The sequence below is a fragment of the Cervus canadensis genome, chromosome 8 (genome assembly GCF_019320065.1).
Source record: "Cervus canadensis isolate Bull #8, Minnesota chromosome 8, ASM1932006v1, whole genome shotgun sequence".
Taxonomy (NCBI): Eukaryota; Metazoa; Chordata; class Mammalia; order Artiodactyla; family Cervidae; genus Cervus; species Cervus canadensis.
The window spans coordinates 42,733,853-42,760,055 of NC_057393.1; the positions used below are offsets into that span (position 1 = coordinate 42,733,853).

At 36.8% G+C, this 26,203-nt stretch overlaps 1 non-coding gene across 1 annotated transcript; it reads left to right on the forward strand.

The window, feature by feature from the left end:
* Window positions 1-15,011: 15,011 nt before the first annotated feature.
* On the forward strand, window positions 15,012-15,118 carry LOC122446880. Its single transcript, XR_006271039.1, has one exon. It is a non-coding gene; the product is annotated as a U6 spliceosomal RNA (small nuclear RNA).
* The last annotated feature ends 11,085 nt before the right edge of the window (window positions 15,119-26,203 follow it).

Sequence of the window (26,203 nt, forward strand, 5' to 3'; positions counted from 1 at the left end):
AGCTTTTATTCCTATGCAATTACATAGGGGATTTAGATTGATAAAATGTAATTATTTGAGTAGGAATTTGGCCAGATGCCTGATTTTTAGAGATCTTATCATGAGGTTACTGATTCCTGGCTGACTTTGAGAAAGAGGGCTCTTGTGAAGGATTAGTAGTGCCACTCTTGAAATACTTGTTCATTTTTCAGAATTGAAGTAGCTAGAAGATGGGAATCACCAGAATGATTTTTGCACACAGTACAAGGTAGTTATCTTTATAAACATAAATCTGAATCATTTAAATTTTCTTAGACTATTACAAATGATCCAAAGAGAGGTTACATTATATTCTAATTCTCTTAAAATTTGGTTTGGCCCATGAATGGTCTAAAAATAGAGCTTAAATTAACCAACTGTTTTTTCTTCAGCACCTCTGTTTACTGTGCATGGCTTTATTTAGTGCTATATTCAGAAATGCATCATATTACATGTATAATTTACATATATAATTTATGTATCTGTCTGTGACATCTATGTGTTTTATACAACAGAAGATATAAGCAAAAATTGAGTAATACAATATTTGTATTTATCATATTTTATCATTGGTATGTATGTCTATGTGCTCAGTCTCGTCTGACTCTTTGCAACTCCATGGACTGTAGCCCATCAGGCTCTTCTGTCCATGAAATTTTCTGGGCAAGACTACTGAAACAGGTTATTTCCTAGTCCAGGGAATCTTCTCCATCCAACCCGACTCTTTTGTGTCTTCTGAATTGACAGGTGGATTCTTTACCACCTGGGAATCATTACTTATTCTCTATTCTTCTAAGTAAATTGTGTAACCAATTTGAGGTATAGGGCTAATCAATGAATCATCCCTTCAGAGCATTTTAATATTGTATGAGAAACGTTACTTATTATGTACATTCCATATTGACCATGTAAAATAAGAATTCTTCTATTTTTATAATTAAAAACTCTTTTAATATGTTTATCATGGATAAATGTTTGAAAGATGTGGTTTCAATCCAAATAAACTGTATTTCTTGTATATTTGCTTTCTCATTTTTATTAAAGATACTTAATATCTAGCTATTTCCACACCTCTCCACCACACTTATACTAATCAGTTGGGGATGGCAGCAGGGGAAGACTTAATATTTTAATTGATGCAAATAATTTTCTTTGGTTTTTTTTGAATATTAAGAAAGTTCACTCCTGTGATCACCCCTCAAGTCTCAGGTTGAAAACTGCTGATAGAATAAAGCCTTCTTGAATGGAAGGAAGGCCAGTTCCCTGAATGATATAATAGCTGGTCTGGTGCTTTTTAGTTGTATGTTTTTGGATACTGCTCCATGGCTAGGAAGTTCAAGAAGCATCCATTTCTTTAAGAAGTTTTTAATGAGCGCTTACTATGTAACAAGTTCTGCTCTGGACCCTAAAGAATCAGAAATGAACCAAACATAGTAATCCTTGACAATCCTTGACTCACAATCAAGTGAGGGAGATGGAAAAGAAACAGGATCAATTAATAAGAATGTATGTCAGATGATAATGAGTGGTAAAAAGAAGCAGACATCCTGATTTTAAAAAAAAACTATCCACAGGACAGCAACATTGAAATTACAACATTTTGTTAAAAATGTGAAGAATGTGAGGAAACGTGTGAAACTGAAAACTGAAACTGAAAACTGTATCTGGAAGAGGAGAAAGTGCAAAGGCCCTGAGGCAGAAGTAGTCCACAGATATGTGAGGAACAAGCAAGGAGGCCAATGCTGTCCACTGGGCTACACAGATTTCAAGCTCAAGCCTAAGCTGACTGCTTACAATAACATTTTGTTATTTCTCTTTTTCTCCCACCAGTCATCACTAAGTTATACAGTGGTCGTGAGATCCATCCAAAGCTCAGGTCAGCAGTGAAAACCAGCAAAAGTCTTTTCAGAGCTTTGGGTCATTTAGATCACAATTTAGAGCACTATCTTGAAAGAGCAACACAAGCATGACATGAAGGACAAAATAGAGGCTTAATTCTTTCTGGGAAAGAAGTTACAGAATATGATTGTCACTGATGCTTATGAATTACAACTGCAAAGCAGCATGAGTTTCAAACATTCACAACACATATAATATTATAAAATTACTTACTTTAATCAGAGCCCATGAAATAATCTTTCAATAAAGAAGTGGTTCAAATGATGCTGGTAAATCTATACCTATAAGAATGTTGATTTCAGAATTATAGCTAAAATAAAACCCAAAAAAAACCAACAACTAATTTTTAGGAAAAGAAGTAATCAAGGGAGAGAAGACATAGTATCCAGAAGGGCTTGTAAAATGACTGTATATGTAATTGTCCTCTCTTCTTATATGTCAACATGATTATGTTAACTAGTTTCTCTTATTTTTAGGGTTTGGTAAAATAGAGAGGGAGAGAGATACAAGCAGCACACATATAGGATTTCACATAACAAATAACCTACTTTAAGCTAGAGAATACAATTACTGTCTTAGCAGAGGCTAAGGAAATGTATCTAGTTGACACCACTGAAGGTTCACAGTGGAAGAATCTGACTCTGAAGAGATAAAATGTAGAAGCAATAAATTATGATGTAAAATGGGTGGAATAATAAAGCAGAGGAAAAACTCTTGGAGTTTAGAAACCTGAAGGCTCAGAGCCTAACTAAACAGACCCTGGAGTATGAAATTCTGGAAATAGGGCTCAAATATACCACAGTTGGCCCTTGAAGAAGGGTATAAATAAAAGGAATATTTCAAGGAAGGGAAACCTTAGAACTAGAAAATTTCTCAGGTAATTTCAGCTAGTATCACCATTTTATCAAGACTATCCTGGTCAAATTCCATCGTGCATTTACATAGTCATTTAGAAAGTCATTGGAAGTCTCTATTCATGAAAGAGCTCACAAATTTTATGATCTTAGTGTCAATGCCTTTATTGTGAAATGACTCCACCCTCTAACAAAGAATCTTTTATTATAAATGTGTTATTCATTCAGGGAACAGGCAAGACCCTTACAGACATGCCCTTTGGGTTTGGAAAGAGAAGAAACCAGCAGATAGAGAAACACAATGAACAGACAATATCATTTTATCAAAAGACAAAGCCCAAAGGGAATTTAAATATTTAAACAAATATGCAGGCATTCCCCACTTGCAGGAGCCAAGTATATTTTGGCAGAAGGGAATTTCCATATTGTTTCAACTTTAATTCAGTGGTTAGTTCTCTTTTAATTAGAATCTTTAATAAGCAAATGTATTTTTTCCTTTTTGTTCTTTATTGGAATTATCTATGGCCAAATATCTCATAGATAAACACTTTTCTTTTTAAATTATTTATAAAATTTAATTTAATCCATTAATTTCTCGAGTTCAGAAAAAAACTTTATGAAGCAAAATCAGATTAAATGCCAAATTTCAAAACTGAAATGTATCTATTTCCACATATATTGACCTCATTCAAAAAGTCACATTTTTATTAAGGGTTGGTTGGTGAAGATATTAAATTGATGTTACTTTCTGGCTACCTCTAGAAAGAAAGCAAAGGAGCAGAGTAGAGAAAATGTACATATGACTTTGATAATATAATTACTATAGGGAAAAATGTGTTCTTCACTGGAAAGCTATGCATTGTCTGTGGGGATCTATTATTTTATAACTCTACAAGTTGTAGAAAACTGATAGCAATGCAAAAATAATCCTTGTCTGAAGACATGTAAATAAACTTGTTCCAGTGGAGCTTTTTCTACCAAAACTCTTCTAGCTTGGAAAAAGTTGGATAACAGGTGAGAACCATATATTCTATTCCTTTAGGTGGGATTTTCAATACCACATATCATTATTTTATAAGTACATTTATAGAATATCATGCTTTCTCATAAATGAAAACAGAAAAATACCTGAAATATGTACCACTAACATAAAGTTATCCTAAAGATTATTTGACAGCTATCTTTTTAACCTTTTTATCTATTGACCGGAATGTCCAGAAAGCAAACAGCTGGCTTGTGAGAGGAAGTCATAAGATTGTTACCCCCACAAAATAAACAAATAAATACAATGCTAATAGATATACTAAAAGCTCATTAGAAATAAAAACTATTTTAGACGTTATTAAATTTCCCTGGTGGCTCAGATGGTAAAGAATCTGCCTGCAATCTGGGAGACCTGGGTTTGGTCCCTGGGGTGGGAAGATCCCCTGGAGGAGGGCATGGCAACCCACTCTAGTGTTCTTGCCTGGAGAATCCCCTTGGACAGAGGAGCCTGGAGGGCTATAATCCATGAGGTCACTAAAAGTTGGACATGACTTAGCAAGTAAGCACACACAGCACACAAAGTACTCTACCTAGGATTGTTTGAGCATAAAATCTCCTTTAGTGTGCAAAATATTCTGATATGAAGGAAAATCCAGTAGCTTATAGAAAATATGCCTAAAAACAGGGTTCCTAGTAACACACTAAAAACAAGGGTGGAATCAAAATGCATTGAACCTTATAAAATTTGAGTGACAAGATCAAATTATATCAAAACATAGGAGAAAAACATATATGATATATAAGTTAGTCAGTGTGGAATTAGTTGGGACCAAAGCTAATTATGAATTAGACCTGTCTCATTACTGATAATTTAAATTATGGTCAAAAATATTACCATTCAATTTTTGCCATCACCATATGATTGCTATGGAAAATTCATTTAAAAATTGTTACAAATAGTTTATGGATTTCTTACAAGCAGTATGGTACATAAAAGTTAGCCTTGTACTCAGTAGCTAAATTTTTGTAGACTATTATTTAAGAGTATAAAACAAGTTCCAAACCAGTGCCCAAAAAGCCCAGGCAGGAAGAAATAGACTAGTAAAGCAGTCTTGGAACAAAGCTATAGGCACTGGTGGAGTCTGCAATTAAACAGAGACCACATAAGCTATCTGAAGATGATTGGCAGTTACTGTCTCCAGCTGGTTATTGTCAAGCAAGGATGCAGGGTATGTCATTTCATCGGATTTTTTAAAAGCCTGCATTCCAAGTTTCATATAAAATCTCCAGATTTTTGCACCTGATTAAAAAAAAAACACAAAAAACAGTTTTGACATTGTGCCTCCCAATGTGAGCCACTAAAAAATAATCTCTGATTTATTCCTGACAAGAGAGGACAGCTCATTTCCAGTAATAAGAAAACATTCCTACTCTATAGCATGGGGAACTCGACTCAATGCTCTGTAGTAACCTAAATGGAAAAGAAATCCAATAAAGAGGGAGTATATGTATAAGCGTAGTTGATTCACTCTGCTGTACAACAGAAACTAACAGAACATTGTAAAGAAACTATCCTCCAGTTTTTAAAAAAAAGAAGAAGAAAAAAAAAAAGAAACATTGAATGGATCTCTTTGAAGACATCACACAAAATACAAGATAAGACTATGCTTCAAAACTGTCAGGATCATGAAGAATAGGGAAAGCTAGGGAAATCATTCCAGATTGAAGGACAGTAGAGAGATATGACTATTAAGTATAATATGAATTCTTGGACTGGATCATTTTTTCCCAAAACAGAAAAGAAATATTGTTAGGACAATTGGCAAAATTTGAATGAGGTCTGTAAATTGGACAATAGTCATATCAGTGTTGATTTCTTGATTTGGATGGTTACACTGTATTGTCTTGGAGAGTGTTCTTGATTGGATGAAATGCACACTCAAGATTTTAGATGTGATGGGGTAATTTGCTCTCAAGATTCTTCAAACTTTTAGAGAAGTTGAAATTGTTCAAGTCAAATGAAAATTGCAAAACTTGAAGTTACTTCTAATATACAAAATAAGAGAATAGTAGGGATAGGTAGGTGGCATAAAAGAAAAAAACTGCATTTCTGTAAATGTAAATTTTTTCAAAGAAAAATAAGACAAAGTCTTAATAATTTTACTTTTACTTACAATTATAATTCTACTTTATGGTGGCGCTAGTGGTAAAGAATCTGCCTGCCAATGCAGGAGACATAAAAGATGCAGGTCCAATCCCTGTTTCAGGAAGATCCCCTGGAAGTAAATGGCACCCCACACATCAGTATTCTTGCCTATAAAATCCCACGGACGGAGGAATCTGGCGGGCTACATTCCATGGGATCACAAAGAGTTGGACACGACTGAGTGAGCACATTACAGTAGAAAATGTTCTGTTTACTCATTCTCTGAAACAGCTTAATTCAATGCAAGTCAGAAATACAAAGATTGTGTTCACTTTAATGTCTTTGAAAATTTTCCTTAGCAAATTAAAATTTCCCATAGATATTAAATACTCAGTCTAGACCACCTAAATACTCCTCACAAAGAGCTGGAGGCACAAATATTCCTACAGTAAATGATAAACACATGAATCTATACCAAGGGATATTTTCATAATGCTGCAACTTTAAACTTCTACATGTGTTGAAAAATATCTTTTTAAAATAACTCTGGAACTGTTTAACATTAAAAAACGAATGTGTTTATGTGCAGTATGTATGGAATTTTGGCCACCAAAGAGACAATTATGGCAATTGAAAATTTGCTTCTGAATTGGTCACCCATGACCCTAATGTATTTTTATTCCTTGCTAATTAACTTTTTCTCTCATAAATGACCCTGCCTCCTTTATAGCACTTTATTCTTATTGCATAGTTTTCTACCAAATGTCCAGTCAACTTTAAATTCCTTTAAAAGCAAAGAAAAGTCACAAGTAGCTCTGTCTTTGAATCTATATATTCATTTACCTATAAATTTATGTTTAATTTTGTCAAGCTGTCTCCATACCTGAGAGTTATTTAATTCAATTTAACTAAATATCATAGACTAAAAAATTAAGATCATATTGGACATGGGAACTGTCATTATTTAAGGTTTTTGAGGTCACTAGCATCATGCTATTTCTAGGAATAACTAGATATGTTACAAAAGAAATCATTCTCACTGCTTCATATGTCATCTCGATATTCCTACTGGCAAGAATATTCTCAAGAATTTCTCATGCAAGACCTAACAGAATAATGAGATATATCTGTGAGACATTGACAGGAAATATATTTCACTTAAAGTGAATATCTAAATTACTAAATTAGCTAAATTTAGTATCTAAATTAGCTAAAATGTTCCCACATTTATGCAAAATTTTAAGCAATTCAAATGGATTTTTTTCCTGAACTATATTTATTGTCATTGACTTATATATTTCCTTATGTAATTCAAGGTTATCATTGTGGACATTAGCGTGATGACATTACAAGTACATCCCCAAGGATTTATGCCCTAAAATGTATGCCATCCTCTCCCAAAGAGCATGGCATCCAGGTGTGGGGGGCTGTATCTCCTACTCCCACCTTCTTTGGCATAGAGATGGGAGGCTGAGATCTCAGGCACCTGTATTATACCATGCTATGCCCACACTTTCGTTTCACAGTCAGGCTTCTATTCCATTTGGGCCCATGAGAATACAGACGGTATTTCCTTGGGATTTCTAAGCAAAAACTTCCTAAATCTTTCTGCATATAGTTGATGATGTCCCAGAAGTTAGCTACCAGGACTTAACAGCCACAGTTTAACTGTAAGAGGAGCCAGATTCGGTATGAAACCACCTTGTTAGGGTTTCTGCTACAGACTAGAAGGCAGAAAAGAGCCAAGTAAAGACTACCAGCCTGTAATGACATCGAGTAGCTAAATCAAACCATTCATCAAGTTATTTCTTTCTCTGCATATGTGTCTCTCTTTCCCTTTTTCTTCCAACTGTGTCAGGCAAGAAACATATTGGATTTGAGCTGGACTATCTGTCATTTGTAACTAAGTGCACCCTATTGAGACAATAATTTATTCTGTTAGTGATGCCTGCAAGGCTAATATACAGCCTCTGTCTTATTTCATTAAGTAAGATATTAATAATTCAGAATTTTCTATGTGTTTTGTTCCTGTGCTTAATTTATATAGCTTATATCTCCTCTCCTGTTATCTACTATCACTCTACAGGCTAGGAAATTAATCACTAACAGGTGAGAATTGTCAACTAATTTCTTTTAATCCACTATGACCTTAGAGATAGATAGGAGCTACACCTCAGGCATCAAATTCCTGCCTTACTTCCTCAGGAAGGACTTCCACCCCTACATCAAGGTCAAATTCCTTTGATAAGTATCCTTACTGAGTACCTACTATGCGCCAAGCCCTCTTCTAAGAATTTTACCTGAATTAACTTATTTAATCCTCATATCAACCTTGTTTTACAGACCCTATTATTCTCATTTTACAAATGAAGACACTGAGGCAGAAGTACAAAATCACAAAACTAGGATGCATTGGGCACAGGATTCAAATCAAGGCAACTCAGAGCCCTCCCTCTTAACTTCTAGGATCTGTTGCTTTTCCTCAGAATGCTTATATCAGTTGGTTATTAAACATTCCCTGAAACAATAATGGGATTAACAGTCAACCCTCCCAATAGACTACAAGTTCCAAATGAGCAGAGATTGTATTTAGTTTGGTTCATCATCCATAGCTCCCCGACTCTTAGCACATTACCTGTTTCATCATGGGCACTAGGTAAATATTTGTTAATTGAGGGAGGAAAGGAAAGAAAGGAAGAAGGTAAGAAAGCAGAAAGAGGAGTAACGGAGAAGGGGAGGGACAGTGGTTAAGACTGAAAATGGTCCAGAGAGGAGGCTTTTCATAAATTGCAATTAAGGACAGTCTCAGCTGTGGACCTTTTCTGACCATCTCCAAAGAGTTGAATTTATCAGAAAAATGAGTTGTTACTGTACTTCATGTCCAATGGCAGTGCCTCCTTCAGCAAGTAATTCAGAATATATCTAACACTTGCAGTGGTAATAAAAACTTAAAAACATATCAAGAACATAAATACAGTTTTATATTTACAGGGATGAAATTATAAGGATGAAGTTATACCTGGATGCATGTTCAAGCTTAAAAGGTATCAGTTCAGTTCAGTCGCTCAGTCTTGTCCGACTCTTTGCGACCCCATGAATCACGGCACGCCAGGCCTCCCTGTCCATCACAACCTCCCGGAGTTTACTCAAACTCATGCCCATCGAGTCGGTGATACCATCCAACCATCTCATCCTCTGTTGTCCCCTTCTCCTCCTGCCCCCAATCCCTCCCAGCATCAGGGTCTTTTCCGATGAATCAACTCTTTGCATGAGGTGACCAAAGTATTGGAGCTTCAGCTTCAGCATCAGTCCTTCCAATGAACATCCAGGACTGATCTCCTTCAGGAGGGACTGGTTGGATCCCCTTGCAGTCCAAGGAACTCTCAAGAGTCTTCTCCAAAACCACAGTTCAAAAGCATCAATTCTTTGGCTCTCAGCTTTCTTTACAGTCCAACTCTCACATCCATACATGACCGCTGGAAAAACCATACCCTTGACTAGACGGACCTTTTTTTGGCAAAGTAATGTCTCTGCTTTTTAATATGCTGTCTAGGTTGGTCATAACTTTCCTTCCAAGGAGTGCTGCTGCTGCTGCTAAGTCACTTCAGTCTTGTTCGTTCCAAGGAGTAAACATCTTTTAATTTCATGGCTGCAATCACCATCTGCAGTGATTTTGGAGCCCAAAAAATAAAGTCTAACACTGTTTCCACTGTTTCCCCATCTATTTCCCATGAAGTGATGGGACCAGATGCCATGAGCTTAGTTTTCTGAATATTGAGCTTTAAGCCAACTTTTTCACTCTTCTCTTTCACTTTCATCAAGAGGCTTTTTAGTTTCTTTTCACTTTCTGCCATAAGGGTGGTGTCATTTGCATATCTGAGGTTATTGATATTTCTCCTAGCAATCTTGATTCCAGCTTGTGCTTCATCCAGCCCAGTGTTTCTCATGATGCACTCTTCATATAAGTTAAATAAGCAGGGTAACAATATACAGCCTTGACGTACTCCTTTTCCTATTTAGAACCAGTCTGTTGGTCCCTGTCCAGTTCTAACTGTTGCTTCCTGACCTGCATACAGGTTTCTCAAGAGACAGGTCAGGTGGTCTGGTATTCCCATCTCTTTCAGAATCTTCCACAGTTTATTAAAAGGTATAGAAAACTAAAAACTCTCAGGAGACCTGAAGGAAGCTATAACTAACAACATGGTTGAGAATATAGTCTGTACCAGATAACTATAGCTATGTAACCAATTATCCTAAAACATAGAAGCATAAAATAGAACACATTTATTTTCTCACACTTTCTGTGGGTCAGGAATAGCTTAATTGAGCCCTCCAGCTCCACACGTTTCACAATACTGCAGTCAAGATTCTGGCACAGGTTCATAGTGGGATAGGATCTGCTTCCAACTTCACTCAGTGGTTTTTTTAAGTTTGTATTTCTCTTGTGACATATTTACCATTTTTAAACAATTTTTTGAATTGAGGTATATTTACTTTTCACTGTTGTGGTAGCTTCAGGTGAATAGCAAAGTGATTCAGATATACATATATATATATAAATGTGTGTGTATACATGTATATAAATATATGTATGTGTGTGTGTGTTAGCCACTCAGTAGTGTCCAACTCTTGGTGTCCATGTATAGCCCACCAGGCTCCACTGTCCATGAAATTCTCCAGACAAGAATACTGGGGTGGGTAACCATTTCCTTTCCAATGTATATGTATGTATGTGTATATGTGTGTGTGTGTGTGTGTGTGTGTGTGTGCATGCTAAGTTGCTTCAGTTGTGTCCAACTCTTGGCCACCCTATGGAGCATAGCCTGCCAGGTTTCTCCATCCATGGGATTCTCCAGGCAAGAATACTGGAGTGGGTTGCCACGCCCTCCTCCGGGAGATCTTCCCGACCCAGGGATTGAAACCACGTTTCCTGCATTGCACACAGATACATGTGTGTGTGTGTGAGTGTTGTTTTTTGGATTCTTTTCCATTAAACATATGTATGTGGTAATACATCATTTTTTTAAATGGTGATATATGAAATGAAATGTTCCTGCTGCTCAACTATGCCTTCTAAAGAATATTTTAATAAATTAAGATTAAAGACAAGGAATATAATTCACACACTAAGGAGTAATTAAACTCAAACTCATAAAAAATTACAGTAAATTTTCACCAAGTGGTGTATATAACAAGCCTAACTTCCAGACCTAAAAGTCCAAGAGCAAACTTCCGATAAGTCATTGAAGGGCTCCTCCCTCAGCTTTCCATGAGGAGAGATGATCTGCCAAACTGAAACCTGCTCACCCCTGTGGTCCTTCTTGAAGACACAGCAGGAGCAGGAAAGGACTGCAGGTACTTCTGCAGACATAACTGCATCATTCCGAGTAAACATTAAATTGAATACTCAAAATCGTCTTCTGAAAGAACCAAGTCCCTTTTACAAATACCAAGTGTGAATTTGTTTACTGGTGGTTTTAATTGGCCTGAGGTTTGGTACAGCTTGACTTTGTCAGTAAGGGCTACTTTAGTTTAAAATGAAGAAAAACAAATTTAAAAGGCAGGGCAAGCCAATAGATCACCTAAACTGGAGACCAATTGTGGTCTCAGTTAAAAGTCTACTTTGCTCCCTAACATTATCCATGGGGAGTGGGGAAGCCCATCAGCAAGTGCATGCCAGCTACCAATAATACATATATTTTCTTTTCCTCACACTGGTTTTGTAGAAAGAAGAAAGCAGTTAGGAAACATCTGAAAGGCCATTTTTTAAATATAAAAGAAATAAGAGAAAAAAATAGATAGAAGATGCCTTGAATAAGGCTTGAGACAGAGAAAGAAACCTGGGACTCTATGGTGTTCGAAACACAAAAACACATGTAAATCCATGGCTGATTCATGTCAATGTATGGCAAAAACCACTACAATATTGTAAAGTAATTAGCCTCCAACTAATAAAAATAAATGAAAAAAAAAACTGCAGGGTACAATGGACATATATCAGGACAGTCACTTATATTTTCTTGCAAACTGAAATTATGAATGTAGCAGGGAATATCTATCAGCATAGTAATAATAGACTTAAGTATTAACTCAACATAATATCTATTTCAAATAGTCAAATGGGAATTGATCATGGTAGAAAGATCAAGAAAATATTATTAAAATCAGTCCTAAGGAGTGAGAATATAGAAAGAAGTAGTATAATAATTATGTTTCCAGATTATCAGGGTATTTCCGTCAAACATGAATTAAGTACTGATATTTTATACATGTACAACCCTTTCTTTTAAAAAGCAATAACTAAAACACAAAATATCACAATCATTCATTATCCAATTAGGAAGAACCATCTATTGTCCCAGCACTGTTTAGATTTTCTCAGAATAAGATGTGTGGAAGCAATTAGTGGATGTGGTGTGTTCGTGTGTGTGTGTGTGTGTTCGTGTGTGTGTGTGTGTGTGTGTGTGTGTGTGTAAGGAGGGACTGGTAGATGACCTTTGAGGTCATTCAGCACCGTTATGGATCTAATTCAGTATTGACTTCTATACCCTGCCTGTCTCATGAGTATTATGAATCCACTTCAGCATCTTCCAAAACATAGAATTCACTACTTTAGGAGGCAGTCTCCTTCATTTCCAGGAAATATGATTGCCAAGATATGCTTCCTTATAATGAAATCAAAATTTTCACTCTATAATATTCACCATTAATGACCCAGGCCTAAACTAAATTATGCCTTTGGAGATACACACACAGATACACACACACACACACACACACACACACATGCACGCGCACACGCATACGCAATCTTGACTGTACAGAGAACAAAAGAACTACCATGCTTTTCACTAAATCTCTTCTCAAATGTCAAACCAAAATCTTTCATTATTCTTCTACTTGTATCCTGCGTTATGGTTCAGTTGGATCCTCATATGACTCTGCTCAAAAATGACAATATTATCCACAGCCTTGGTTGATTGCTGCAGAAAAGAGTACAACTCTCTCCTAATTTGTCCTGATCTACTTTTCCTATTGTAATAGAGGAATTGCTAGTAGTCGTAGTGTTAGTCATTCAGTCGTGTCCAACTCTTTGAGATCCCATAGAAGAAAATGCTAAGGTAGATCCAAACGGGTACTGCATAGGCTTCTTTGGTGGGAGAGACTATAAGCCAAAAGATGTGAGAAACAAAGACACAATTAGGTGACAACATTCAGTAAAAGATACAATTGGGAGCCACTTTTATAACCTGAGAAAGGGAGCTGCTGCTGCTAAGTCCCTTCAGTCGTGTCCGACTCTGTGTGACCCCATAGACGGCAGCACTCCAGGCTCCCCCGTCCCTGGGATTCTCCAGGCAAGAACACTGGAGTGGGTTGCCATTTCCTTCTCCAATGCATGAAAGTGAAAGTGAAGTCGCTCAGTCATGTCCGACTCTTAGCGACCCCATGGACTGCAGTCCACCAGGCTCCTCCGTCCATGGGATTTTCCAGGCAAGAGTACTGGAGTGGGGTGCCATTGCCTTCTCCAGAGAAAGGGAGGCACATTTACAAAACAATCTGAGACTTCTGACTCCTTCAGGCAAGGAACATTATTATACCTTCTTTCATTAGTTATCAGTGCCTGCTGGTGATTCTATTGCATTTGATTCTCCAAAAATAGTTTGAACTTAGTATGTTTTGACAAAATCTCCAACAATATTACATGTTGAATGTTTATTGAAAGAAACTTTCAATGAGTTATTATTGAGTTCTTAATGCAAAGTGTTTCTGTAAGTGAATCATATGTCCATTTAAACAACGGGAAATTTTTTTTAGAAAAAATTTCCCAAGGTAAAATTTAAGAAGATTGATAAAAAGTACTAAGGTATTAGCCATTTTCCTTAAACTCTGTCTCTAGTATACTGAAATCACCTGATTTCAACCACCCACAGTCTACAATGAACTCTTCATTCTATGGGCTGCCATTTTAAAGTAATAAACCTAGTAATGGACCAGTGTAGACTGTCTTGCAGCAAAAGCTAGTGGGTTGGAAAAGGTGAGCAATTTTCTTGTAATCTAGTGGTTACTCTGAGGAGCTAGAAGTTTGGTGGCAATTGGTGTTATTTGCTGGCAGTTGCCAACCAACTGTGCATTGCCTTGTGGAGGAAAACACTTCAGGATAGTGGGAGAAGGGAGTGGTTTATATATAAAGCAAACTCTTATAACTCCAGAAGATCAAAGCCTGAACCAAATAGGTGAGAATTGTTCACTTAGAGGGTCATCTAAGGAAAAGCTATCAAGGGGAGTTACAAAGCTTGCTAATTCTATTTGAGATTCAACACTAACCAAGAAAAAAAAAATATAGAAACCAAGGGGCCTATTTCTAAACAGTTTAAGGGAATGTGTTACATTTGTCTTCCTTCTGTGGCAAATACCAACTATGTGGCCACATTGCTGGAAGAGGTGGGGTGGACCTCTTGACATTTTGGTTTATCAGAGAGGATGACTTCCTAAGTAGAGGGAGGTAATAATAATTCAGAAGGGAAGCTAGGAAACCAAGACTCTTATTACACAGTCAGGACTCAGATTCATTACAAAGAACATTCAATAAAAGAATGTGGTATAAAATTGGAAGAAAAGTAGAAACTCTGTTTTCCTGTAGCATCTCTTTAAGTATGCACAGAAGAGGAAGAGAGAACAAAGAAATGGCCCCACTGGAAAGTCAATGGCATAGAGAGCACATTCGTAAAGACTATATCTAATATTTAAGAGAAGAGGTCTTTCCTACAGAACCTACATACAAAAGTCCCTCAACAAATATTTGTTGAATGAATAAATGATTAGATTAATAAGGAGGAATCACTCCTAAATTCTAGAAAATCTTATATTTGGGAAAAATAAGTATTTGGAGAGTGATTGACACTGTCAGTGGATCAATAGGCCAATACTGAAGTGTGCTGTTCTTTGAAGCATGGATCCAAGAAGTAACAGCCTGCAGAGACAACTGCACAATACATTTGATTCAACTGGGAATCAAAAATACCACCCAAAGAGGTTGGGGGGAACTTCTAAGGAATATTTTAAAGTATCCAGTAACACCAATAAGAAATAATAAATTTGGAAGAATACCAGTGCTTGCTTCAGCAGCACAGATACTAGAATTGGAATGATACAGAGAAGATTAGCATGGCCCCTGCATGAGTATAACTTGCAAATTCATGAAGTGCTCCATATTTTAATATTTGTATAACTGAATCACTTTGCTATACACCTGAGGCAACACACAATATTGTAAATCAACTATACCCCAATATAAAGTAAACATTAAATTTTTAAAAAGAAGAATACCAATACTTATAATGTCAGATCTCCATATAACAATGCACAGAACATGAAAAAATAAGGTGCATTTAAGGTTTTTTAAGAGGGGGAAGAAATACTGGCTCATGTGTCTTTTGGATAAAACTCAAATTTTATATAATATAAAATGTGTGCATTACTGAATAGGAACAGATTTGGGAGGAAAACAGCAGAAAAAAAAAGGTGGATTGGTCCTACATGTCTAAAGTATCTTACCATATTCCTGATAAGATATAGAAGGGATAAATGATCTGACATTGTAGGTGATTGAGAAAAAAATCAATAAAACAAATGAGATTTTAAAATAAATATAGGAAAGTCAGTCACAGAAAAAAGGACTGATGAATGAAAAATTCAAAATTTAGATTAAAATTATTTTAAATAACTGAAAAAATTTTGACCAAAATAATGACAAAATATTGAACGTCAGTGTCATTGGACACTAGAGAGAAAGCAGGGACATTAATAAACACAATATTAGGATATACTAAATCATCCCCCAAAAATAAGTTTTCAACTATAATTGAAATGAAGAATTTAAAAAAGGAAAGGGTAAAAAATAGCCACAGACAATCTATATGGATCCGCAGGGAATTTCTAGGAACAGTCTAACTTCCTGGATTAATAGTTTCCAGCTGAGGCAGCTGGTGTACATTCTTCCAGGACAGAGAACAAAGAGGAAAGAGCCATGTGTTATCCTTATGCTTGTCACCTTTTTGAGCATAGAGACTCACATCTCATCCCACCATATCTCTGATGACTTCACTCTGTAGGAACCACTGCAGAGGGGCCAGGGGTATTTCTAAATCCTATACTTCTCCTGTGTAACCACAGGACAGTAGAGCCACCACCACCATTGCCAACACCATGACCATAACTGCAACACCATGGCCTCAGAAAACATCTCCATTCTCTTAGATCCCTAAGAAAACTAATACATACTACGGAGAAATTCACCATCAGACAAGGCAAAGCATACTAGAGGTCAGCACAGAGCCGAAAATGTATGGCCTTAGAAACCAAACAAGTTTTCAATGCATTTCTATCACTATCCTGCTTGAATGCCTTGCTTAGATCCAAGCATTCTACTTCCTTCATTCATTACTGTTCCTTTCCAAGGTTCTTACTGTTTGAATTCAGAAACATTGCCATTTGTTTGTGTGTGAAATATTGTACTTTATGACCTAGCACAGGTAGAAGTATCATTGTGCTTAGACCAGGAAGAAAGTGCTAATTACCAACTGTGTGACCTCATGGCAAGTTACCTAAGTAAGGTTGTGACTAGCAAATGAAAGGTTCTGTGTGAAAGTACTTTGAAAACTAAACAGGACCATGCCGTTGTCAAACATTTTAATCTTTGTAACTTTCCAAGTTGGCTATCTATAGATTTAAGAAATTCTTTTTTTTTTAACCTTTCACAGATGAAGTACTGAGAAACTGGTTCCTGTGGTGTGAAGAAGCTCCAAACGTGATGCATCATATTGGATTTTTGCAGACCTGAGTCAAACTAGGTGTGGTTGTGTAGCTGCTGTGACAATGAGCTTTTGTGCCCATTTCTAAAAGGAACCTACTTGCAATACAGGTTGCCCTCCTGCAAAAATAACTCTCCACTGAAAGTTGGCACAAGCTGGTGGAAATGACTCTATGTCATGAAAAGCATACAGAGCATAAGCTTACCTAATTAATAATTTTCAGGGTTGTTTTCCTTTTCCTCTGCAGCTGCTGAACAGAGTGGTTCTGATTAAGCCATACACATCGTGAGAAATGCCACTTCGCAAGGGTGCTACATTCTGTATTTTCCCCCCACTTTGATCCCTGCTCGTTGGTCCCTTTGATCTCTGAACAGGATGTACAAGGTTCACTAATCAATGCTTTCCCTCATTTTTGCTCCTTAGTCTGTTGAGTGTTTATATTTAAATCATTGACTAGAACAGGTGAATATGTATGACCTGTGTCTTTTTCCATTTGGTGTTTGTCTTCAAAAGACAGAAGGAAAAGAAAAGCTTTACAATTTTCAACCAAGTTTTCATTAAAGGCAGAATTAAGAAGGATTGCAGATATGACACTCATTTCTTCCTCTTTGAAAATTTGGATCACTTTCTAGGGAGCGTGAGAAGATGGTGGAATGGGAGAATGAGACCCATTGTTAACCCATGCCCTTGTACACTAGAACACAGGTCTCTGTTGTCTCAGATAGCAATGGAGAGACATGTATATGCCATGGGCTTGGTGATGAAGCGATGCCATGTGCCTCTTTTCTAAAGACTCCTCTCTCAGGAGTCAGTGTGCTTGAACAGATAAGAAACTTACCACTGAGAAGAGAACTAAATATTGCCGATAGAGGAGCGCCAAAAGAAATGTGCCGTTGGAGTTTAGAAATGGGAGATAGAGCCCTTGAGAGCTGGGTAACCAGAAGAGACCTCTCACAGGAAACAGGTTTTGTTTGATCAGATTCATTACAGAGACTAGGAGCTGTGTGCAGAGTTGAAGAGATGAGAATGTATAAGGACCAGGTCCCAGGCCTGGCTGACCAGAGTAACTAACAATTTGGGAAAAAACTTGTATTGACTAACAGGAAGGTACTCCTAAAAAGTGAATAATCCACATGGTTAGGCAGGAGTAGTTTTGGGTCTGAATTTTTACTTTTAACTAGTTGTGGCAAAATAAGCAAGCTGTGGCAAAAATAGCCACCGGGAGCTTCAACTTTGTTGTCTCTAAGAACGGACCAACTGCCACATACATTTCAAAACTGTGCAAATCAAATAAAAGAAGGCATGCCCTGGTTTTCTTCTTTTCTCCTTCTCTCCTTTCCTTATTTTTATGAACTTGATGATTTCAATAGTAATGGTCCAGACAATTGTCAAAGGAATATCTCTGTTACATGCAGATATTTTAGGCCATGCCTACTCTTTATAAACATATAAAGAATCAATTCTTGTTTGAAGGTGATATATCTATTGCTATCCATCATCCCCTCCCCCATCCTCCAATTTTTATTAGAACAGAGAAGACAAGGGCAGATGTCAGCAGTATTGAATTACTCTATGGGATATTCTGTTTTTCATATTATTCAGTACCAACAGCTCATCAAATCAGACATGGCAGGTGGCTGATTACAGAACCTTTTCTCCCCTGATTCAGCATATTTTCTTCTAAGGTAGCCTAAATCCTTAAAATTGGAGCAAAAGAAAAAAAAAAAGGTAGTCAAAATTCCATTGTTCCATATGAAGAATTACAGCAAAAACCACTTAAATATTCCACTTTCATAGAATAATAAATTCATAGTCTGTTGGATCTGGGAATCTGAGATCTAAATGACACTTGCAAATTACTGTGGTTTTAATAACATCAATTTTCAGATGAGGAAACTAAGTCTCAGAATGGTTTTATGATCAGCCCAGAAGAGTTTAGCTAATTAATTTCCAGGCCTTCTATCCTGTGTGCTTCTCCCTGGATCAAGAATTCATCACTTATTAAACAAAGCAGTTATATCAATGAGGGTTTATCCAGCTTTAAGTTCTATGATTTCTTTCTCTGTAAATCTTAGGGAAAAAAATCAAAGCCTAAAAAGCAAGTGACAGCACTCTAATTTGAGCTCATGAAGGACCACACTAGACTAGTCTACTGTGGTTGCAATGTTAAGTGCTAAATGGCAGAGCAAGTTAATGCCCTGGTTGTTTGCCTTTGGAGGTAAAAATATATCTGTAGGTCTCAGCCAAGTTCCTGTGGAGATTTGTCCACATCCCCAAAATACCACACACATTTGGCAAGAATGACAGATTATGTCCAAGCAAGGCCCAGATCTTGAATAGTAAGAGTATTTCGAGTAAAGAACAACATACAATGCAAAGCTCTCATTCTTAGGTATGCCATTTATCTCCCTAAATTTCTGTAAAATCCTCTTCCTCTTTTTTTTCTTGGCCCTTCCCACCCCGCATTCCACACTCAATAAAAACCTTTCATCTTAAGTTAAACTGCTGTTGTTGTTTAGTCGCTCAGTTGTGTCCGACTCTTTTGAGAACCCACGGACAGTATGTCCGCCAGGCTCCTCTGTCCATGAGATTTCCCAGGCAGGAATACTGGAGTGTATTGCCATTTCCTTCTCAGGGGATCTTCCCAACCCAGGGATCAAACTCCGGGGTCTCCTGCATTACAGATGAGGTCTTTACTGACTGAGACACCAGGGAAGCCCAAGAATACTGGACTGGGTAGCCTACCTTCTCCAGGGGATCTTTCTGACCCAGGAATTGAACCAAGGTCTCCTGCATTGCAGCAGGATTCTTTACGAGCTGAGATACCGGGAAAGCTAAGTTATACGAAAGATAGGATAATAATCACAAGTAAGCATTCATCTCTTCATTGCTTTTTCTTCTTTTCTTTTTCTATATTCCAAATTTTCTCTAAAAGGACAGTATCTATTCCTGTCTTCTTTCCATTATTTTTCCCCCCTCTTTCTCTCCTCTCCACTTGTCCACTGTATGTGTGTGAGCTTGTATGTTCATGTGTATGTGTGTGCCTATGGATATCTCTTTGGGTTTCTAAAACTGTACAGATAGGTATTTTTGTTTAACACATATATAAATCTAGAGAGAGAAATTCTAAAGAAGGAAACATGTGTGGCTGGTTGCTGTCATCTCATCTCATGGTACGTATTTTCCTTCCTTCCTGACAAGCCATGCCTTGGCCCTGCCTCCTTGGCTGGCCTTCCTTCAACTCTCCCAACTCATTAATTGGCTATTTAACTCACATTCTGTGCCACTACTAAATCAGTCCTATTTAGAAATGTTCCTGTGCTCAGTATTCATGATTCTCCAGGTGTATTCCACAAAATACTCATCCAGAGAAATGCTTCTTGGAGGAGGAGAGAGTTGGGTGGTCAAATCTGAGATGAGATTGTAGCAGCTGAACTCAGTCTGATCCCTGGTCCAAAACAAAGCCAGCAAACAGAAACAAAGAATTCTTGCCATATTTTGGAAAATTTCAGTGTGAACTAGATATTAGAACATACTAGAAATTATTGTTATGCTTTTCAGGTATAATTATCTTAATGCAGTTATTTAGAAAAATGCCCTTAATCTTAGAAGATATAGTCCATGCTTAAAAATGAAGTATTTCAAGTGTTATGATGCCTGAGACTTGCTTTCAAAGGGCTTTGATAATAGTAAATTTACCATTCATATTTAAAACTAGTATGTTTACATAAACAATGTAGGTTCCAAAAAATGCTTATTATATATCTAGATATTATATATGCATACTTATTATATAGTACATGCCTATATATTATCTATAAATGCATGTCTATATATTAACATAAATATATATACAGAAAATATGTTTATTGTATATAAAATGTTTGTGTATAAATTATATTTATATATTAGATATAAATATGTAATATGTGCACAGTTTCCCCTCAAACGATGTGGGGGGCTACAGTGGAAAACCTGCCTGCAACTTTACAGTCCATCATCTATATCCCTAACTTTGAATTCACAGATTCAACCAACCACAGCTTATGTAGTACTGTAGTATTTATTGAAAGAAAACCCACATATAAGTAAATCTGCACAGTTCAACCATGTGTTGTTCAAGGGTAAACTATATATTATACACACTAAATGTATGACTATAATATCTAAGTATATAGATTTTTAAAATGGGACCATATGTTGCTTATATAAATATATCAGTAAATTTATAATACAACACACACAAAGTATTGCTGTGAAGATTAAGTAAACACATTTTTATTTTCTGGAATACATATACTTATTTTTGAAACCACTTGAAAGTAGGTTGCATGCTGAATTCTGACCAGCTTGGAGGAGGAAATGGCAACCCACTCCAGTATTCTCGCCTGGAGAATCCCACGGACAGAGGAGCCTGGCAGGCTGCAGTCTTAGGGTCACAAAGAGCCCCACATGACTGAAGCAACTTAGCACATAGATACAGAGCATTTGGGGGTACTGGAGAAGCAGTTTGGAGAACTGAGGAAGAGAATAGGGTTAGTTAACAGGAGAGAGTATCTCTTCATGGATAACTGCATTGGCCTAAAAGAAAATGCCCTTACCCATTAGACTTTCTGATGCAGGAAAGAAATACATGAGAGGCGGGGAAGCTGAGAGGTGGTGGGGGCAAGCTGCTCGTAGCCCAATTTGGGGACTTCTAGACTTTCACAGGAAGTACCTCTTTCCTTACCGCACCCCTTAAACTACTGCTTACAGGGAGCACACTACTAATTCCAGAGTGGTAAGGGTTGGGATGCATGATGAAAAGGTTTGTTTTTGGAAAGAAACTTCCTTATTTCACTTCGGTTCTTAAGAAAGAGGTTTCTGATGCGGGCAAATAAGCCAAACAAAGGCTTCAAACATCTAGGATAAAAAGCAGAATTAAAATATTAGATGGTCACTTGAAAAAGATTTTTTAAAAAAAGTGACTCTGTAACGTGACTATGATAAGTAAGGGGTTGCTATTTTATTTTACTCTTTCGTTCCTTAGGGGAGAGAGGTTGAGACTATGTCTGCTTTTGGAAAACCACTCTGAGATGGTTTCTGTTTGAAGCCTTAGGCAAATTACATGACTTTAGTTAACTACCTTTGTCTCCCCATTTATGAGATGGCGATAACAATGTCATTTAGCTGAGAGAGTCTTTGTGAATTATAAACTACTCAAAAGAGTAATTATAAACTACTTTGTAAATACAAAGTGCTATATAAATGCTTAATAATAGTCCTTTGAGCTACATGCCACCCCCTAATGGGAACTTATTAAGGAGTTCCTGTTTAGCTTGGATTAATTCTTTAAAAAATTTTTTTCACCTTAAATGAAGCAAGGTACCAACTGGGAAAGCAGCAAGCATAATCATAGAATATTTTCATAATTCAGGAAACATGAAATCCAGGGATTGTGCGCCATCCTGCCATGCAGTATCTGCTTTCCCTAAAACAGAAAGGAAATTAACTTCAAAAGGTGTCCTGCAGCCTGAAGAGGAACAAGAAGATTGGAAGCCTAAGCACAGGCTCTCCTTAAAATTTCTTAGAACCAGAGAAGTATTTCTCTGGATAATTTAATGGAACAGAACAAAAGCATCCCACTAAGATGGCACAGGAAAAAAGGGTCTAGACTCTAATATAAACATGTATATAATGAAGCAGGTCTCAGGAATTATATCAGGTCCCTTTGAAAATTATATGATTTAATCCTCACATCTACTTTTTGAGGGAGACATTATGTTTCCCAAATTATAGATGGGAAAACTGAGGCTCTGGGTAGCAAGTAATTTACTAAAGCTCACATGGCTGGTACATGGCAGAACTAGGATTTGATTACAGGTATTTTCTCTGTACAGAATTTCCTTGGATGGGAACATAAATTAAAAACTAAGCCACATAAATTAAAAACTTAACCATGGAATGTGCAAACTAAAGACACTTGCTTTGGGCATTGTTTATTATGAAATACTTTACATTCTTACCTTTCCATATAAGTCTCTGTGGCTGCATAATAAATATTTCTTGTTAAATACGATACTGTGAATAAGCACATCTGCCAATGTAGTAGAAACTCCAGTATGTTATCTGCTTATGTTTCTTTCCTCAAACTTTCTTATGATTATTAAATATTAACTGAACTTTATATTGACAATTTACTATACTATTTTGCATTAGTGGGCATTTATAAAGAGTGGAGCAAAGATACAGAATTAACTCTCTAGAGAGATCTACAATTCAAAATTTGAGTTAGACAAACATAAAAGTGCTAAGCACTGGGTTTAAAAAACAATGTCAGTTGACTAAGTAATCATATCTTATACAAGATATAATTAAAACTCCATTTAATAAATGCTCCCATTTGCTTGCAGAGATTGAATTAATGTATATAAATGGCAGAAAATATATAATTTCTTTACTTCCATTTTCTTCTCAATTCAGTAGAGGGAGGAAGGAATTGAAATCTGAAATTCAAAGAAAGCATAGAGCCCTAAGAAGTAGGTGTAATCTTATAGACCCAGATGAATCACACTCAAGAGACTGGGAGAGTTTAGAAATAAGGCTAAATTGGAGAAGTGTATTCCTGAAACTGTGAAATATGAAATTTACATAACTGTCAGAAAAAATTTCAAAACAGGTGATGAAATCAATGTTTTGTAAGCGCTCACTAGAAGCAATCATGGATTCATTAAAAAAACATGCAGGGCTGTGTTATTTTATTAGTAGCATTGATTATCATCATTAGATCAGCAAATTAAGGAAATGGTGTTAATAGGGTCAATTTTTATATTTCAACTATACAATGATGAAAGTTGAACATTGTGTCTCTAGAATGCTGAAGATAAATAACGAGAAACCAGAGTATATGATTTAATGGCACCATCAGCGCAATCCCTGGGCAAGAGCACAAGCAAAAGAGAAGGACAATAATCCGTGTGCCTTGTGTGGTCGTCAGCACTGTCCACTACCTCAAAGAAAAGGGGCTCATTCCTAAAGACACTTCACTGCCATCTGCTGGGAAGTAGAACAACTGTAGAAATCTATGACGATGACATGGAGGGTGCCTCCTAGAGTTGTGCGAAGCTATTGTATGTAACCATAAGCAGTAACCATTTGTCTGAAAAGCCTACAGACTGAATGCCAGCTACTATTTATCTCACTCCCTCAAGCTGCTTACTAAATGAAAACATTTACTTGTTTCTTTAGCTCAGTGACCTACAAATTTATTTTCCACTCTTTTCAATATGTGTATATTTATTCATAAATTACTCTTGTATGATGAACAATATAAAACATGAAAATGGAATCTTTAAATAATAAAAAAATAAGTATAGACAGAAGTTCTAGTATTTTTTTCCCATACTCTACTTTGAAGACTACTGATTAAGGTCCTCTAAACTCCTAATTGCAGAATGATGACAGTTCTTGTTCCTTGTCAGACAAAGAAATTCTTTTCTGCCACAACCCTGTCTGAATGTGTGTATGTCTGTGTGCACATATGAGTGTGTACTCACCTAAGTGAAAAGGCATGGGTCAGGTGATCATTCAGGAGCTAAAACAGATGTTTTTCTTAGAATACCTACAATTCTGCATGAGGATGGCCTGAAAAGTATCCTGCAGATAATGATGACTCTGGTTCCCTTACATCCTGTTCTCTGTCACTTACAAGGAGTGCAGAAAAAGAGCCCTCTGATTCATTCCACTCTCTTAAGTACAGTACAAAAAGCAAGTCATATTCATTATCACTGTCTAAATCACTGGGTATATAGCAAAATGAACAGTTTTATATTTTATCCTATTCTCTTTTCTGAATAATGGCAAGGTTTACATGTATACTATTGAATCAGAAAGCATGGGATTGATGTCTTTCTCTGTCATTTAATATGTTTTGTAACCTTTAACATTTAAGTTATCTAAATTCCCGCAGGTTCACTTTCCTTTATAAAAGGATGAATGTGTATCCTGCAAATCCAGGCCCTTGTTTTTGTTGTGAGAACTAAATGTGATAATAAATACAAGGTACTTTTGGGTTTCCCTGGTGGTCTAGTGGTTAAGAATCTGCCTGCCAATGCAGGGGATACAGGTTCCATCCCCGGTCCAGGAAGATCCCACGTACCACAGAGCAACTAAGCCCATAGGCCACAACTACTGAGCCTGTTAGAACCTGAGAGCCACAACTACAGAAGCCCACACTCTCTAAAGCCCATGCTCCACAAGAGAAGCCTCTGCAATAAAAAGCCTGCACACCACAACAGAGTAGCCCCTGCTTGCTGCAACGAAGACCCATCCCAGCTAGAAATAAATACATAAAATGTAAGATAGTTCCTACAATGACAAGCACCATGATTAATCTCAATAAATATTAACTATTCTTATTAACATGATTATAGGAGTAGAGTCATCTGGATCTCTTATCCAAAATTTTTAGGGTCAAACGTTTTTCAGAATTCAGTAACTTTCAGATGACCTTTCTGAATTTTGGATTTGCAGAGACGAGATTGTGGTACCATATTGCTATCCACAGTACTTGAAACTGTACGCAAAATCAGAACTTGATAACAAATATCCACCCACTTCAGTCTTTAATTTGCTCATAGAAACCTTAAACTCTCTTTAAAACATTCTGGCCCCTTTGCTTTTCAGCTGAGCTCCATTACTTGCCTGATAAGAATCATCTGGGTTGCTTATTAAAAACACAAATTTCAAGGCCTGTCTTAGAGTTTGCAATTCAGTAGATGTGAAAGCAGGGCCTCTAAATCTGTTCTTCAAGCCAACACTTCCAGATAATCTTTACCAGAGACTACATTTGGAAACCCTGCCTTACTAGACATCTCAACCCGTGGGCCCCCTTTACACAGAGTCTGAATCTCGAGATACAGGACTCTGACAGCTTTCCACCCTGAGTCCTAAGACATTCTCTTCCTCCATCTCCCATTCTTTGATTCTATGCATCTGGCCAGCCTTGGTGGTTATTCCTTCCTCTTGTACCTGAAGTCGGTTTTGCTAGAAATTCTAGTCTGTTAATCCAAGCCAAGGCTTTCCTCAAACAACAAGAGTTGTTTTGTCACTGGCAGGTTGTCCTCAGATCCTCTCTCCTTTGGCCAGTCTCATCTCATTCTTCTCATGGATAAAGTCATGAAATGTGGATGTTCTCAAAATCTACACAATGGTTTCAAAGCCATTAGAAGAGATACACATAAAGAATTTTGCTGACTTCCATCTGATTGGGAAATTTATAGTAGTTTTGAGCAGGGCTCTGACATTTAACTCCCCCTTTTCTATTGAGTTTAGATGAAGATGAGAAAGAAGGCCTTTTAAACACATGGATGATACAGATCTTCAGGATATAATGAACAATGATACCTGAGAAATTAGTTCAAAATATTCTCACAAGCTGGAATACTGTCCACAAAATGTCCAAAAGGTAAAGTTTATTAGGGTGAATTTATCTCTGTAATAAGAGCATTAAC